Source organism: Plecotus auritus, assembly GCF_963455305.1.
Source record: "Plecotus auritus genome assembly, chromosome: 1".
In the NCBI taxonomy this organism is placed as follows: domain Eukaryota; kingdom Metazoa; phylum Chordata; class Mammalia; order Chiroptera; family Vespertilionidae; genus Plecotus; species Plecotus auritus.
Window position 1 is genome coordinate 69,732,716 of NC_137770.1, and position 11,707 is coordinate 69,744,422.

The following is an 11,707-nucleotide window of genomic DNA, read 5'->3' on the forward strand; positions in this document are numbered from 1 at the left end:
CAGACATAGGACTGTCAGAAATGTTAGACAAACCAGAGCTAAGGTACCTGAGAGACTATTGAGATTCAGAGAGCAGTGCTTATTTTGTACAATCCCCTGCAAAAAAAATACAAAAAGACTATTTCGATTTATATTTTAACAACAAAATGTTATTTTCTTATCAATTCATATTTTGTTTTTACTATATGGATTAAGAAAATAGAGCCTGATGAACTAAACGATGCAAGAAAGAAACTGATCCTGAGAATGAAAAGCTTCAGAAAATAGAATTCCAAGATCAACAAACAGCCTTGGAAGGAACCAATAAAATAATCTCTTTAAATAGGAGTTCTAAGAGATGCCTGCCGAGAAAGAAGGTGAACTTGGCAGAGACCAACATTTAGATGTAGAAATACTGCCCCCTAGGGACCTCCTCTGCATCAGAAAAATATAAAGTTGTAGGAAAGAGCACTTGCCATCCTTGGTGAGGGAAGCGGTGGAAGCATGTGGAAGCACAGCACGAAAGGGTGAGTGTGGTGTCCGAGGCCCAAGCTCGGCAACTATTATACACACTCACACACAAGATCTTGTTTTCATCTCAGGGAGAGATGTCTAAGTCACCTGGGGTCTGCAGCATCGAGGAGGAGGAATCTGAGGCCAGCCATGCCCCTGACACAGGGGCCTCAGCTCTCCCCCAAGGGCCTCCACAACTGCAGCAGATGGTCAGTGGACAATTCCTGGGACCCACACAACAATGGAGCAACTGCTGACACCCTAAGGTGTTGGGCAGCCCCAAATGCAGAACAGAATGAGTCACCGTTAGGTTTGCTCACCCCCTAGTTTGTCCCCTGAGATGGCAGAACCATGTCCATGTATAGAATGCAAACAGCCTTGGAATAAATGGGGTTTTCCTTTTTTGGGGAGGAGGGGGAGATGTGGAGGGGTATATAATTTTAAATGTCAGTTTATCTAGACCAAGTTTGGTAAGCTGCTTCTTCAAGGTGCCAGATAGTAAATATTTTTTTATTTTTTGTTTTGTGGGCCATAGTCTACAGCAACTATTGAAGTCTGCCGTTGTAGCACAAAAACAGCCAAAGGTAATACATAAATGAAGGAACATGGCTGTGTTCCAAGAAACCTTTTTATTTATAAAAAGAGAGTGAGCTGAATTTGACCCACAAGCCATAATTTGCCAACCCTAATCTATACAATAAAACTGCTCCTTACCATGATGTTAGCAGAAAGAGGGTCGGCTCTGCTCCAGTTCCTGACATGTGCTAAAGATCCAGGACCACTTCCCAGTGGAGGCACTGGGTTGCTTGTTTAAAGGGTGCTCGCACAACCAACCAGCAAAGAGATGTCTGAGGCCAAGATGTACAAGACCAAGTACTGGAATGCTGAAACACAGCCAGAATCTAAGAATGGAAGAGGGCTTGTCTGATCATTTCCATACCAGCAACAATTTGGGCAGAATTACAAACATCTATGTACCAAGTGACAAGATAAACTGAGGGAGATCCTAGTAAAGATTAGGGATCACTTAGAATCAACTAGCCACTGCCACTTACCATCTATACAGGAAAGGCTTTATTTAGTACAGAACTAAAGCGAAAAAAGTAGACTTTGAGATTAAAAGGCTGTCAGGAGATAGGGGTCTGGTTTTAACATGGATATCTACTGTCTTATGCAACAGAGCAGATTACCTTCTAGTGTAGTGTTCCTACCTCAGTCTGTAGAATACGGTGTTTCTATGCAGTGAGTGAAAGCCTCGACTCTGACCATTCATATCCACATTAAAGAAAGATACAGTGTCCCAGTTCCTGGTACATTACTTGTGTCTAGAGTTCTAACAGTACAATAGTCCATACCAATTCCAACAGCTGAATTTTTCTCTCTGAATAGAAATTTTCAGGTTCTTTTTTTCCAGGGCTTATCCCAGAAAATACATATAGAAAAGTTTCCTTCAATTTGCTTTTCAAATAGTGCTTAAATAGCAAACCTCCTTTGTTGGTGACTAATCTTTTTTGGTATCTCCTCATCATTAAAAATTGTTCAAGTTTTTAACCTGCTTTTACTGTGTTCCACTATGTCTCCCATTTTCTCTTAATTAGTTTGATCTCACTGTAGAAAAAGCAATGGTTTCCATAGCTTCATCTATCAGAGGAAATAAAACTCTTACTAAAGAATAGTGTGCTGCATCTTTAAGCAGTAGAGGGTAAACTACCTGCAAATGTGAATTTCTTAGTTTCATTAAAAAATGAAATATAGTTGCTAACCTTTCGTGTGCCAAAAATTCTAAGTTACATTCTCCTTCAAAGCAATGTACTTTTTTCTACCTATTCAGTATGTAGTTAGCATAAAATCATTGGTGCCATGAAAATTATTTTTAAACTTAAATAAATATTTAAATATCATAGAAGAGTGGACTCTTTTTTAACTTATACCATGTCTCACTTTATCCTCAAAGTTACCAACACATAAATAAAAGGGTACAGTGGGATTTACAAAGCTGAATGCCACTTGCGATTGGAATCAAAATAATTATTTTGCTTATAATCTGCTCCCCAAAGTATATACTATTAGAAACTTAGAAGCTGTAAATGTGAAATAATTTTAAAGGAGAATTGTACTCTTTTTTCTGACGAGGAAAACCAGTAAGTGATTTTCTCAAGGTTACACAGTCTTAGAACCCAAAGAAGAACCCAGATAGTCCAGCTTCTAGACCAGCTTCGAGTAAGAGGAAGGACAGAAAACACTTCCTATGAAAGGAACAGAATGATGTGACCACTACAGTAACAAACCTCATATTTACAACTTACAAAGTATGTTTCTATGACATTATCTCACCCAATTATGTAATAATCATCACTCTGTGGCTAAAAAACTGGTAATGGTCTTCTAAATTCCATAAGGATAAAAGGTGAAACGAGGGTTCATTATGCTAGCTTATTATCTTCTTGTTTTCAATCCTCCATTCTCCTGCAGATCATCTGCATAAAGCACTGATGAAGTTATGCCACTTAGTCTCCAAAATTTCAGAGGTCCTCATTACCTACCTATAAAATAACACCTATGCCCCCCTGTCCCCAGTGGAAGTTTATTAAAAAAAAGTCTTTGCTTAAAGTGACCTGAAGAATAAAAAGTGTAAGAAAAAAAACACACCATAAGGACCAATGGATGTGGGTGGTTTCCCAGATCCTACAGATTTACGGCAGCCACCCTATGCACACACCCCTTCAGGGCTCTAGAATCCCCTCCCCCTGCTTACGATTCCTCAACCATAACCAAGCCCCTCTGCGCCTGAGCATATTTCTGGTTTTAGTTCACGAACATGCTTCCTCTACACACCCCTACAACTTGCTGATCAAGCGGACAAACGGGCAAAAGGTACTTTAAAACTTTTCCTCTTGATCAGCTTCCATTTTAGGAAAAGATACCTTAAAATGTTTTTTTCCTGCCCTAGCCAGTTTGGTTCAGTGGATAGAGCCTATGGACTGAAGAGCCAGTCGGCCTATGGACTGAAGGGTCCTGGGTTCGATTCCGGTCAAGGGCACATGCCTGGGTTGCGGGCTCAGTCCCCAGTAGGGGGTGTGCAGGAGGCAGCCAATCAATGATTTTCTCTTATCATTGATGTTTCTTTCTCCCTCTCCCTTCCTCTCTGAAATCAATAAAAATATTTATAAAATAAAATGTTTTATTCCTCACTCTAACTGTGCTAATAAATGTTATCTTCCTCACAAAACTTCACCTTTTCATTTGAAAATCCAAACATTTATATCCAAATGAACCACAATATTGTTCTCTGGTGTTTGGAACTAAAACTCAGTTCTAGCTATCAATGTTTAAGGAAACATTTCTTAAAAGATCTCTTTGTACACACAAAAAAGTACTAAGACAGAAGGGACAGCCTAACAAGCAGGACGCCTAAGTTTGGGATCTGAAGTGAGAGGGCATATATTTCTTGCTCTTGGGTTTGATACAAAAGGCACATGTACCTGCCCTCCCCACCTTCCCATGTACTATACACTGGATGAAAGAACTGAAATGTTTATTTCCACAGCCCTAAGCTTCCCTGCTTTCCTGGAGAACTTTTTTTTAATATATATATTTTTTAAATTAATTAATTTCGGAGAGGAAGAGAGAGATAGAAACATCCATGAGAGAGAATCATTGATCGGCTGCCTCCTGCACGGCCCCTTTTGGGGACCGAGCCCACAACTTGGGCACGTGCCCCTGACCAGAATCAAACCCAGGATCCTTCAGTCTGCAGGCCGACACTCTATCCACTGAGCCAAAATGGCTAGGGCCTAGAGAACTTACAGTCTTCTTTATGGAAAGGAAACTCAAAGGCCAAAATACTAAAAGAGGAATAAGCAACTCAGATTCTATTAATTCCAAATCATTTACAGTCCTCCTAGTCTCATCAAGTCTGTCCACCCAAAATGAGAATTCTCTCCTTCCTCCTTAAAGTAAACAAACAAACAAAAAAAGCAACCACCAATAAAACACCGGTTATCTCAAAGAAAATAACTCAAGTGGAATTCAGAGCTTCTACACTTAAGAGATATCATAAAGGTAAACTTACAAAAAGGGTTTATCCTGAACGGAGAGAGAGCAATCGTAATACACAAATACTTATAGAAGCCACAAAGCTTTAAGCAAGTCTCTGGGAGAAATACCTTTCACAACAGACTGCAGTTTAAGGATGTCCTAAGGGAGACAATTTTCTTTTATGTGCTTTCTTGAGTTAAACAATTACTCCATTACAGAATTTATCCTTGAGTAACAAGTCCCCACTCTCTTTCCTTCATTGTCTCAAGAAGATAGAACCCTATTAAGTGGAATTAAATATAAATGGCACAGTTTATGAAGCTACAATAGCAAAAGGAACCAAAAAAATGAGAAACATTAAGCATTTGCTAACATTTATTGCAGAAGCCAGGCAATTAACTTCCAAAGCTGAAATGATGATACTAATTTGAAAGTTTTCAAAATTTAAAAAAAGAAACAATCCCCATAGAACTAGCTACTCCAGAACCTGTGAAATTAAGCGGTGTGGAAAGGGAAAGGAAGCCAATAGGCTTTGTTTACCATTTTAAGGACAGTTTAAATATAATTCAACCTCATTTAGCTTTACTTTCCATTTCATAAATTAATATTTCCACCTCACTTATGAATTTCTGTATTCATATCACCAAGAAAATAGAGAACTCCTATTCCTTACAAACATGCACAACCATTATTAAACTAAGCCTCAAAACAATTAGGTTTTAATTGCATAGAAGGAAATTATTTGGGGGGGGGGTAGTTCTTTAAGGAAATTATGCATATCCATTTTTTTCGGTTTTTTTAAATAAATCTTTATTATTCAGATTATTACAGGTGTTCCTCTTTTTATCCCCCCCATAGCTCCCCTCCACCTGATTCCCCACCCCACCCCATGCCCTTACTCCCTGCCACTGTCTTCATCCATAGGTGTAAGATTTTTGTCCAATCTCTTCCTGCACCCCTCATACTCCCTTCCCCCTGAGAATTGTCAGTCCACTCCCTTTCTATGTCCCTGATTCTATTATATTCACCAGTCCATTCTGTTCTTCAGATTTTTTATTCACTTGATTTTTAGATTCACTTGCTGATAGGTATGTATTTGTTGTCATTTTGTTGTTCATAATTTTTATCTTTACCTTTTTCTTCTTCTTCCTCTTCTTAAAGAATACCCTTCAGCATTTCATATAATCCTGGATTGGTGGTGATGAACTCCTTTAGCTTTTTCTTGTCTGTGAAGCTCTTTATCTGACCTTCAATTCTGAATGATAGCTTTGCTGGTTAATCTTGGTTGTAGGTTCTTTCTATTCATCACTTTGAATATTTGCCACTCCCTTCTGGCCTGCATAGTTTCTGTTGAGAAATCAGCTGACAGTCGTATGGGTACTCCCTTGTAGGTAACTAACTGTTTTTCTCTTGCTGCTTTCAAGATTCTCTCTTTGTCTTTTGCCCTTGGCATTTTAATTATGATGTGTCTTGGTGTGGTCCTCTTTGGATTCCTCTTGTTTGGGGTTCTCTGCACTTCCTGGACTTGTAAGTCTATTTTTTTCACCAGGTAGGGAAAGTTTTCTGTCATTATTTCTTCTAATACCTTTTCAATATTTTGCTCCCTCTCTTCTTTTGGCACCCCAATAATTCGGATGTTGGTACACTTAAAGTTGTCCCAGAGGCTCCTTACATTATCTTCATATTTTTGGATTCTTTTTTCTTTTTGTTTTTCTGGTTGGGTGCTTTTTGTTTCCTCATATTTCAGATCTTTGGTTTGATTCTTGGGGTCCTTTGATCTACAGTTGAATTTCTATATATTCTTTATTTCAGATAGTGTATGCTTAATTTCTGACTGGTCCTTTTCCTTTTATTTTATTTTATTTATTTATTTTTTTTTTGCATTCTCATTAAGGTCCTTGAAGGTCTCACTAAGCTTCTTGGAGGTCTCATCAAGTTTCTCGGCAGTTTTTATAAGATTCTTGAGTAACCTTATAAATGTGGTTTTGAACTCTATGTGCAGGAGTTTGCTTTCCTCCATTTCTTTCATTTGTGACATGTTTCTTTGTCTCCGCATTTTGCTGCTTCCCTGTGTTGATGGAGTGGTTTTCTGTGGTAGGTGACCAGTGGTTCAATCTATCACCTGAGGTGGACACTCTTGGTGCACCCCTTTGTGGGCTGAGTGCAAAGTCTTGGTGTAGCCTTGATTGCTGTTGATACACTGGGAGGAATTGACCTCCAGGCCAATTGGCTGTGAGGACCCGCTGTGTCTATAATGGAAGAACTGCTGTGCTGGAGACACGCTTATGGTGCAGGACTTGCTTCAGTGGGGCTTTGGTGCTCACTGAGTCTGCCTCTTGAATGTGTCACTTATGGATGTGAGTAGTTGAAATCTGGTGTCGTCTCACACTGACTAGATACACTAGCTTCTGGATCTCCAATGGGGTACAAGTCAGCTACTGTCTGAGGCCACCCATCAGGAGCTATAGCGAGAACTACAGTTTTCTCCTCTTTGCTTGGGGTTTGGAGGTTTTGGAGCTGTCTGACCAGAGCTGCAGTTTGTTAGGTTAAGCTGCGATAGGGCAGACCATTTATATGCAAAAGCCGCTATGTGGAGCTTGGGTGGGTTTGTAGATTGTGTGGGGTGGGGTTTCAGGGAGTCACTAGGCTAGAGCGTGGCAAACAGCGATGGCTGCCAGTCAGCCATCTCTGCGTCTCCGCATCTCCAAGTCCCCACATCCCTCACCCCAGCGCAGTAAACAATGATTGCTGCGCGCACCTCTGCAAGAAAGCCACCCTCACTTCCCGACCCGATGGCAGGCAGTCCAGCTTCTCCTCGTAGGAGCTTGAGTCCCCAGCGTCTCCCCAGAGACTGGAGTTCAGAGTAATCCGGAGCTTATCTCCCTTTGGGTTGAAAAAAGCAGCACACCCAGTCGCCCGCCGCCAGCCCAATTCACGCACCTCCGTACCTCAGCTTTTCAGCGCTTGTGCACGTCTCAATGCTCTTTTCTCTTTTCTTCTAGTTGTAGAACTTCCACTCAGCCAGCTTTCCCGTGGTTCTGGGTGATAGACGTTTGTCTTTTAGTTGTAGTTTTGAAATTGTTGTGCGAGGCAGCAGTTTAGGCGTTTACCTATGCCGCCATCTTGGTTCAGATCCTCCCATTTTTTTTCTTTATTGATTAAGGTATTACATATGTGTCCTTATCGCCCCATTGCCTCCAACCCTCCCCCACTCATGTCCATTTATGTGATATACAATTATGAGAAGATATTTTCTCTCAGAATTCAAACATGTTGCTGAAGCTATTAACAATAACCTTTCAACAGTATTTCGGCAATGAAGAACAATGAAAAAAGTTGGATAGGTAATGTCACATAGTAACATTAGTCACTGACTTAAGAGCTCCACTTCCCACAAAAGACAAATTCAAATTGCCATAGCTTCTGAAAACAGGTATTTTTATGAAGAATTGACAAAAGTGGTGTTTCATAACATTACCTTAAAAATATGAATAGGAATAAAGTTACTCACTTAACAGGCTATTGAGCCTCATGAGAATTTAAAGACAGGGACAGATAAGGCTAACTGGGACCCTCTGAGGGAAGAGCTTTCACTTCTTTAACCATGACCCACTGTACCACAGCAATAAAGAAATGCATTTTATATCAGAATACACATACAAATATGTATGCATATGCAACTAAGTGTCACAAAACAATACTCATTCTAGTTATGTTTTCTATTCATGATTATTTCTTTCCTTTTTTTTTTTATCCTGGTCATGGTCACTAAATTGATTTTTGTGAGTAGCTACAACCCATAGCCTGGAAAACACTGGTCTGGGGGCAATCTCACACTGGATTCCAGGGATCAGGCAGATCCAAACCCTATGCCGAGGAGCCCTGGGAATCGATTCCTTAACTGTGCCTCAGGAGCCACCTTGAGGAGGCAACAGAAAGGGAGAGCACAAACAGACCCAGGCCCTGCCCCCGTGAGCCAAAGCCTCTCAGCAATTATTTTGAAATTTCACATAAGATTTAATTAAGAGATGGGGGGGGGGGCGGGCAAGGTGTTCTTGGTTAAAAAACTTAAGTTTCAAATCACTGAGTTAGATGACACTCAGGACCTTTGCAGTGTGAGTCTGGAAATAAATATTCACTCCAAACTATAAAAGAAATGAAAACCTATATGTCACTATAGAATCAAAACCATACTGGAAGTCAGCATCATAGCGGAATGAGAGAATTCCTTTGTTTCTCAACTTAAATTTACAAGTCAGACAACTATGACTCAACAAAGGATCCCCTGCTCAACACACAAACATGCCTGAAAGATCCACGAACATCTGAAGGTGGGCGTACTGGAACTAGTAGGGGAGACAGGTCCACGAGAAGGACAGGGACGGCCCACAGGCACAGTTCGCTGCTCACTGAGGCTCCAACAAGCACAGTAGCAGAGAAGTTGGGCTGCAGCCCTCATACTATAGCCTGAAACATCAGAGGGGCAAAAAGCAGTTTCTCTCTGGGAAAATGCATCTCCCTTTCCTCCCTCCCCATCATGGCAGAGGTGGATAGAGGTGGCCAGGAAGCTTGAAAAAACACAATGGTGCCTACAGCCTTTGCTGGCAGGAGCGCAGAGCCAAGAGACCATGAACTTGCCCTCCCTGTTCCACACTCCCCAGCAGAGAGTAAAGAAAGCGGGGAAGCTTTAAACAGCACAGCAGTACCTAAAGACAGCCATTACTGGAAGAATGGCTGAGCCACAAGATTGAAAATGCCCCCCTTACCCCACACTCCCCAGAAGAACCTGGTGAAGAAAGCTGAACTGCCCCAAGCAGTATAGAGAAAAGAAAGTACCCTACCTACCAACCTGCTGAATTGTTAAAAGCAAAACAGCATCTAAACAAGAAAAGAGTTTATACGACCTCAATGTGCTGCAGAGAAACAACCCATCCAATACCATGAACAACCAAGCTAACCTGGGAGCACAGAAAGAAAATGAAAAGTCTCCAAAAAGCAAACTCAAAGTCATGGAAAATGGTGATTTAACTGACAGATAAGTCAATGTTGCAATTATGAAGAAACTCAATGATATACAAGAAAACTCAAAAAGGGAGTTCATGCATTCAGAAATAAAATTAATAAACAAAAGGAATACTCCACCAAAGAGATTGAAACTGAAAGAGAACCAAACATAAATTCTGAAGCGGAAGAACTCAATAGAGATGACGAGGAGCGCACTAGAGGGCACTGAAAAATAGAGCAAGCCAGATGGAAGAGAGAATCAGCAAGCTTGAGATAGAAACCGTGCAAAGGACTCAGGAGGAAGAGGGAAAACTAAGAGTTAAGAGAAATGAAAAGAACTCTACAAAAACTACCTGACTACATAAAAAAGTGCAATGTAAGGATAATAAGAATATAAGAGGAGAAAAGAGGTAAAAGGGAACAGAAAGCTTATTCAAACAAATAATGAATGAGAACTTCCCAAACCTATGGAAAGAACTGGATTTTAAAATAGAAGTTACCAGAACACCTAATTATATCAAGACAAAAAGACCTTCTCCAAAACACATTTTATTCAAACTGTCAAAAATCAATGATAGCCCGGCCGGTGTGGCTCAACAGTTGAGTGCCAACCCAGGAACCAAGAGGTCGTTGGTTTGATTCCCAGTCAGGGCACATGCCCGGATTGTGGGCTCAATCTCCAGTAGAGGGGTGTGCAGGAGCCAGCCGATCAATGATGTTCTTCTCTCATCGATATTTCTATCTCTCTATTCCTCTCTCTTCTTCTCTCTCTAAAAATCAATAAAAACCGTTTTTGTTTTTTTTAAATCAATGACAAAGAAAGAATTCTCAAGGCAGCCAGAGAAAAAGACTGTAACCTACAATGGAAACCCCATTAGATTATAATTAGATTTCTCAGTAGAAACATTACAAGACAGGAGTGGAAGGAAATTAAGAAAATACCGAAAGAGAGGGAACATCAGCCAAGGACAATATATCCAGAAAAGTTATCCTTTAGATATGAAGGAGAAATAAAGGCTTTCCCAGATAAACAAAAACAGAGAATTTACCAGCACTGACCAGCATTGCAAGAATTGTTTAGAGGACCTATAGAAAACTGCCAAATTAAAAGAGCACACAAAATCACAAGGGAAGAGAAACAATGGAGATACAAACAAAAGATAAAATGGCTGTAAGTCCTCACACAGTATTAACCACCCGAGATGGCACCCACATGCCCTGTGCTCCTGAGACAAGTCAACGCCACTGTGGCCAAGGAGGCGGGTCTCACGCATCAGGGCCTCACTCAGCATGTGGGGTCGATGAGGCACTGAGGCAGCAGGCCACACTGCCAGGGAGACAGAAGGCGGGGAGCAGGCCTCCCTGAAGTGAGGGGCTGAGGGTGCAAGGCACAGTGATGACTGCCACTCTGCCCACTCCCCAGCTGCAACCCCTCCTGCTCAGCGCTGCCACACCACAGCCAATGACAGCAGGAGGTCTAGCAGGCTGAGATGGGAGACGTACAGTACTGCTAGCTGTGTGGGAAGGAGCACCAGCGATGGGACTGGAAGAAGGACAAGGTCAGGTGCCAGAGTGGTGGTGAAGGTGCCCCCTCCAACAACAAAATCAACCCCAGCAAGGAAGAGGAGGGTGCAGGGAAAATGTTCATTGGTCACCCGAGCTGGAATACTAGCAAAAAAGACCTAAAGGATTCTTTTACCAAATTTGGAGACTGTACAATAAAAATAGATCCCAACACTGGCCGGTCAAGAGGGTTTGGGTCTCTTCTCTTCAAAGATGCAGCCAGTGTGAAGGTCCTGGACAGGCTTGATGGCCACGTCATTGACCCCAAAAAGGCCATGGCAATGAAGGAGCCTATGAAGAAATTTTTTGTGGGGGTCTAAATCCTGAAGCCACTGAGAAGAAAATCAGAGAGTTCTTAGGCAAGTTTGGGGAGATCAAGGCCATTGATCATCCAATGGATCCAAAGTCAAACAAAAGACAAGGCTTTGTTTTTATCACCTTTAAAGAAGAGGAAGCCCTGGAGAAGGTTCTGGAGAACAAGTTCTACATCTTCAGAAGCAAGTGTGAATTCAAGGTGGCTCTACCCAGAAAAGCCTATCAACAGCAGCAGTATGGCTCTGGGGACCCGATAAACCGCAACCAAGGGAACCGAGGCAGTGGTGGTGCCTGA

General features: G+C 41.4%; 1 pseudogene across 1 annotated transcript; it reads left to right on the plus strand.

The window, feature by feature from the left end:
• Nucleotides 1–10,736: 10,736 nt before the first annotated feature.
• Nucleotides 10,737–11,707, plus strand: LOC308235352 (heterogeneous nuclear ribonucleoprotein A/B-like; annotated as a pseudogene). Its single transcript has 2 exons — nt 10,737–10,793; nt 11,061–11,707. The product of its transcript is annotated as a heterogeneous nuclear ribonucleoprotein A/B-like (transcript).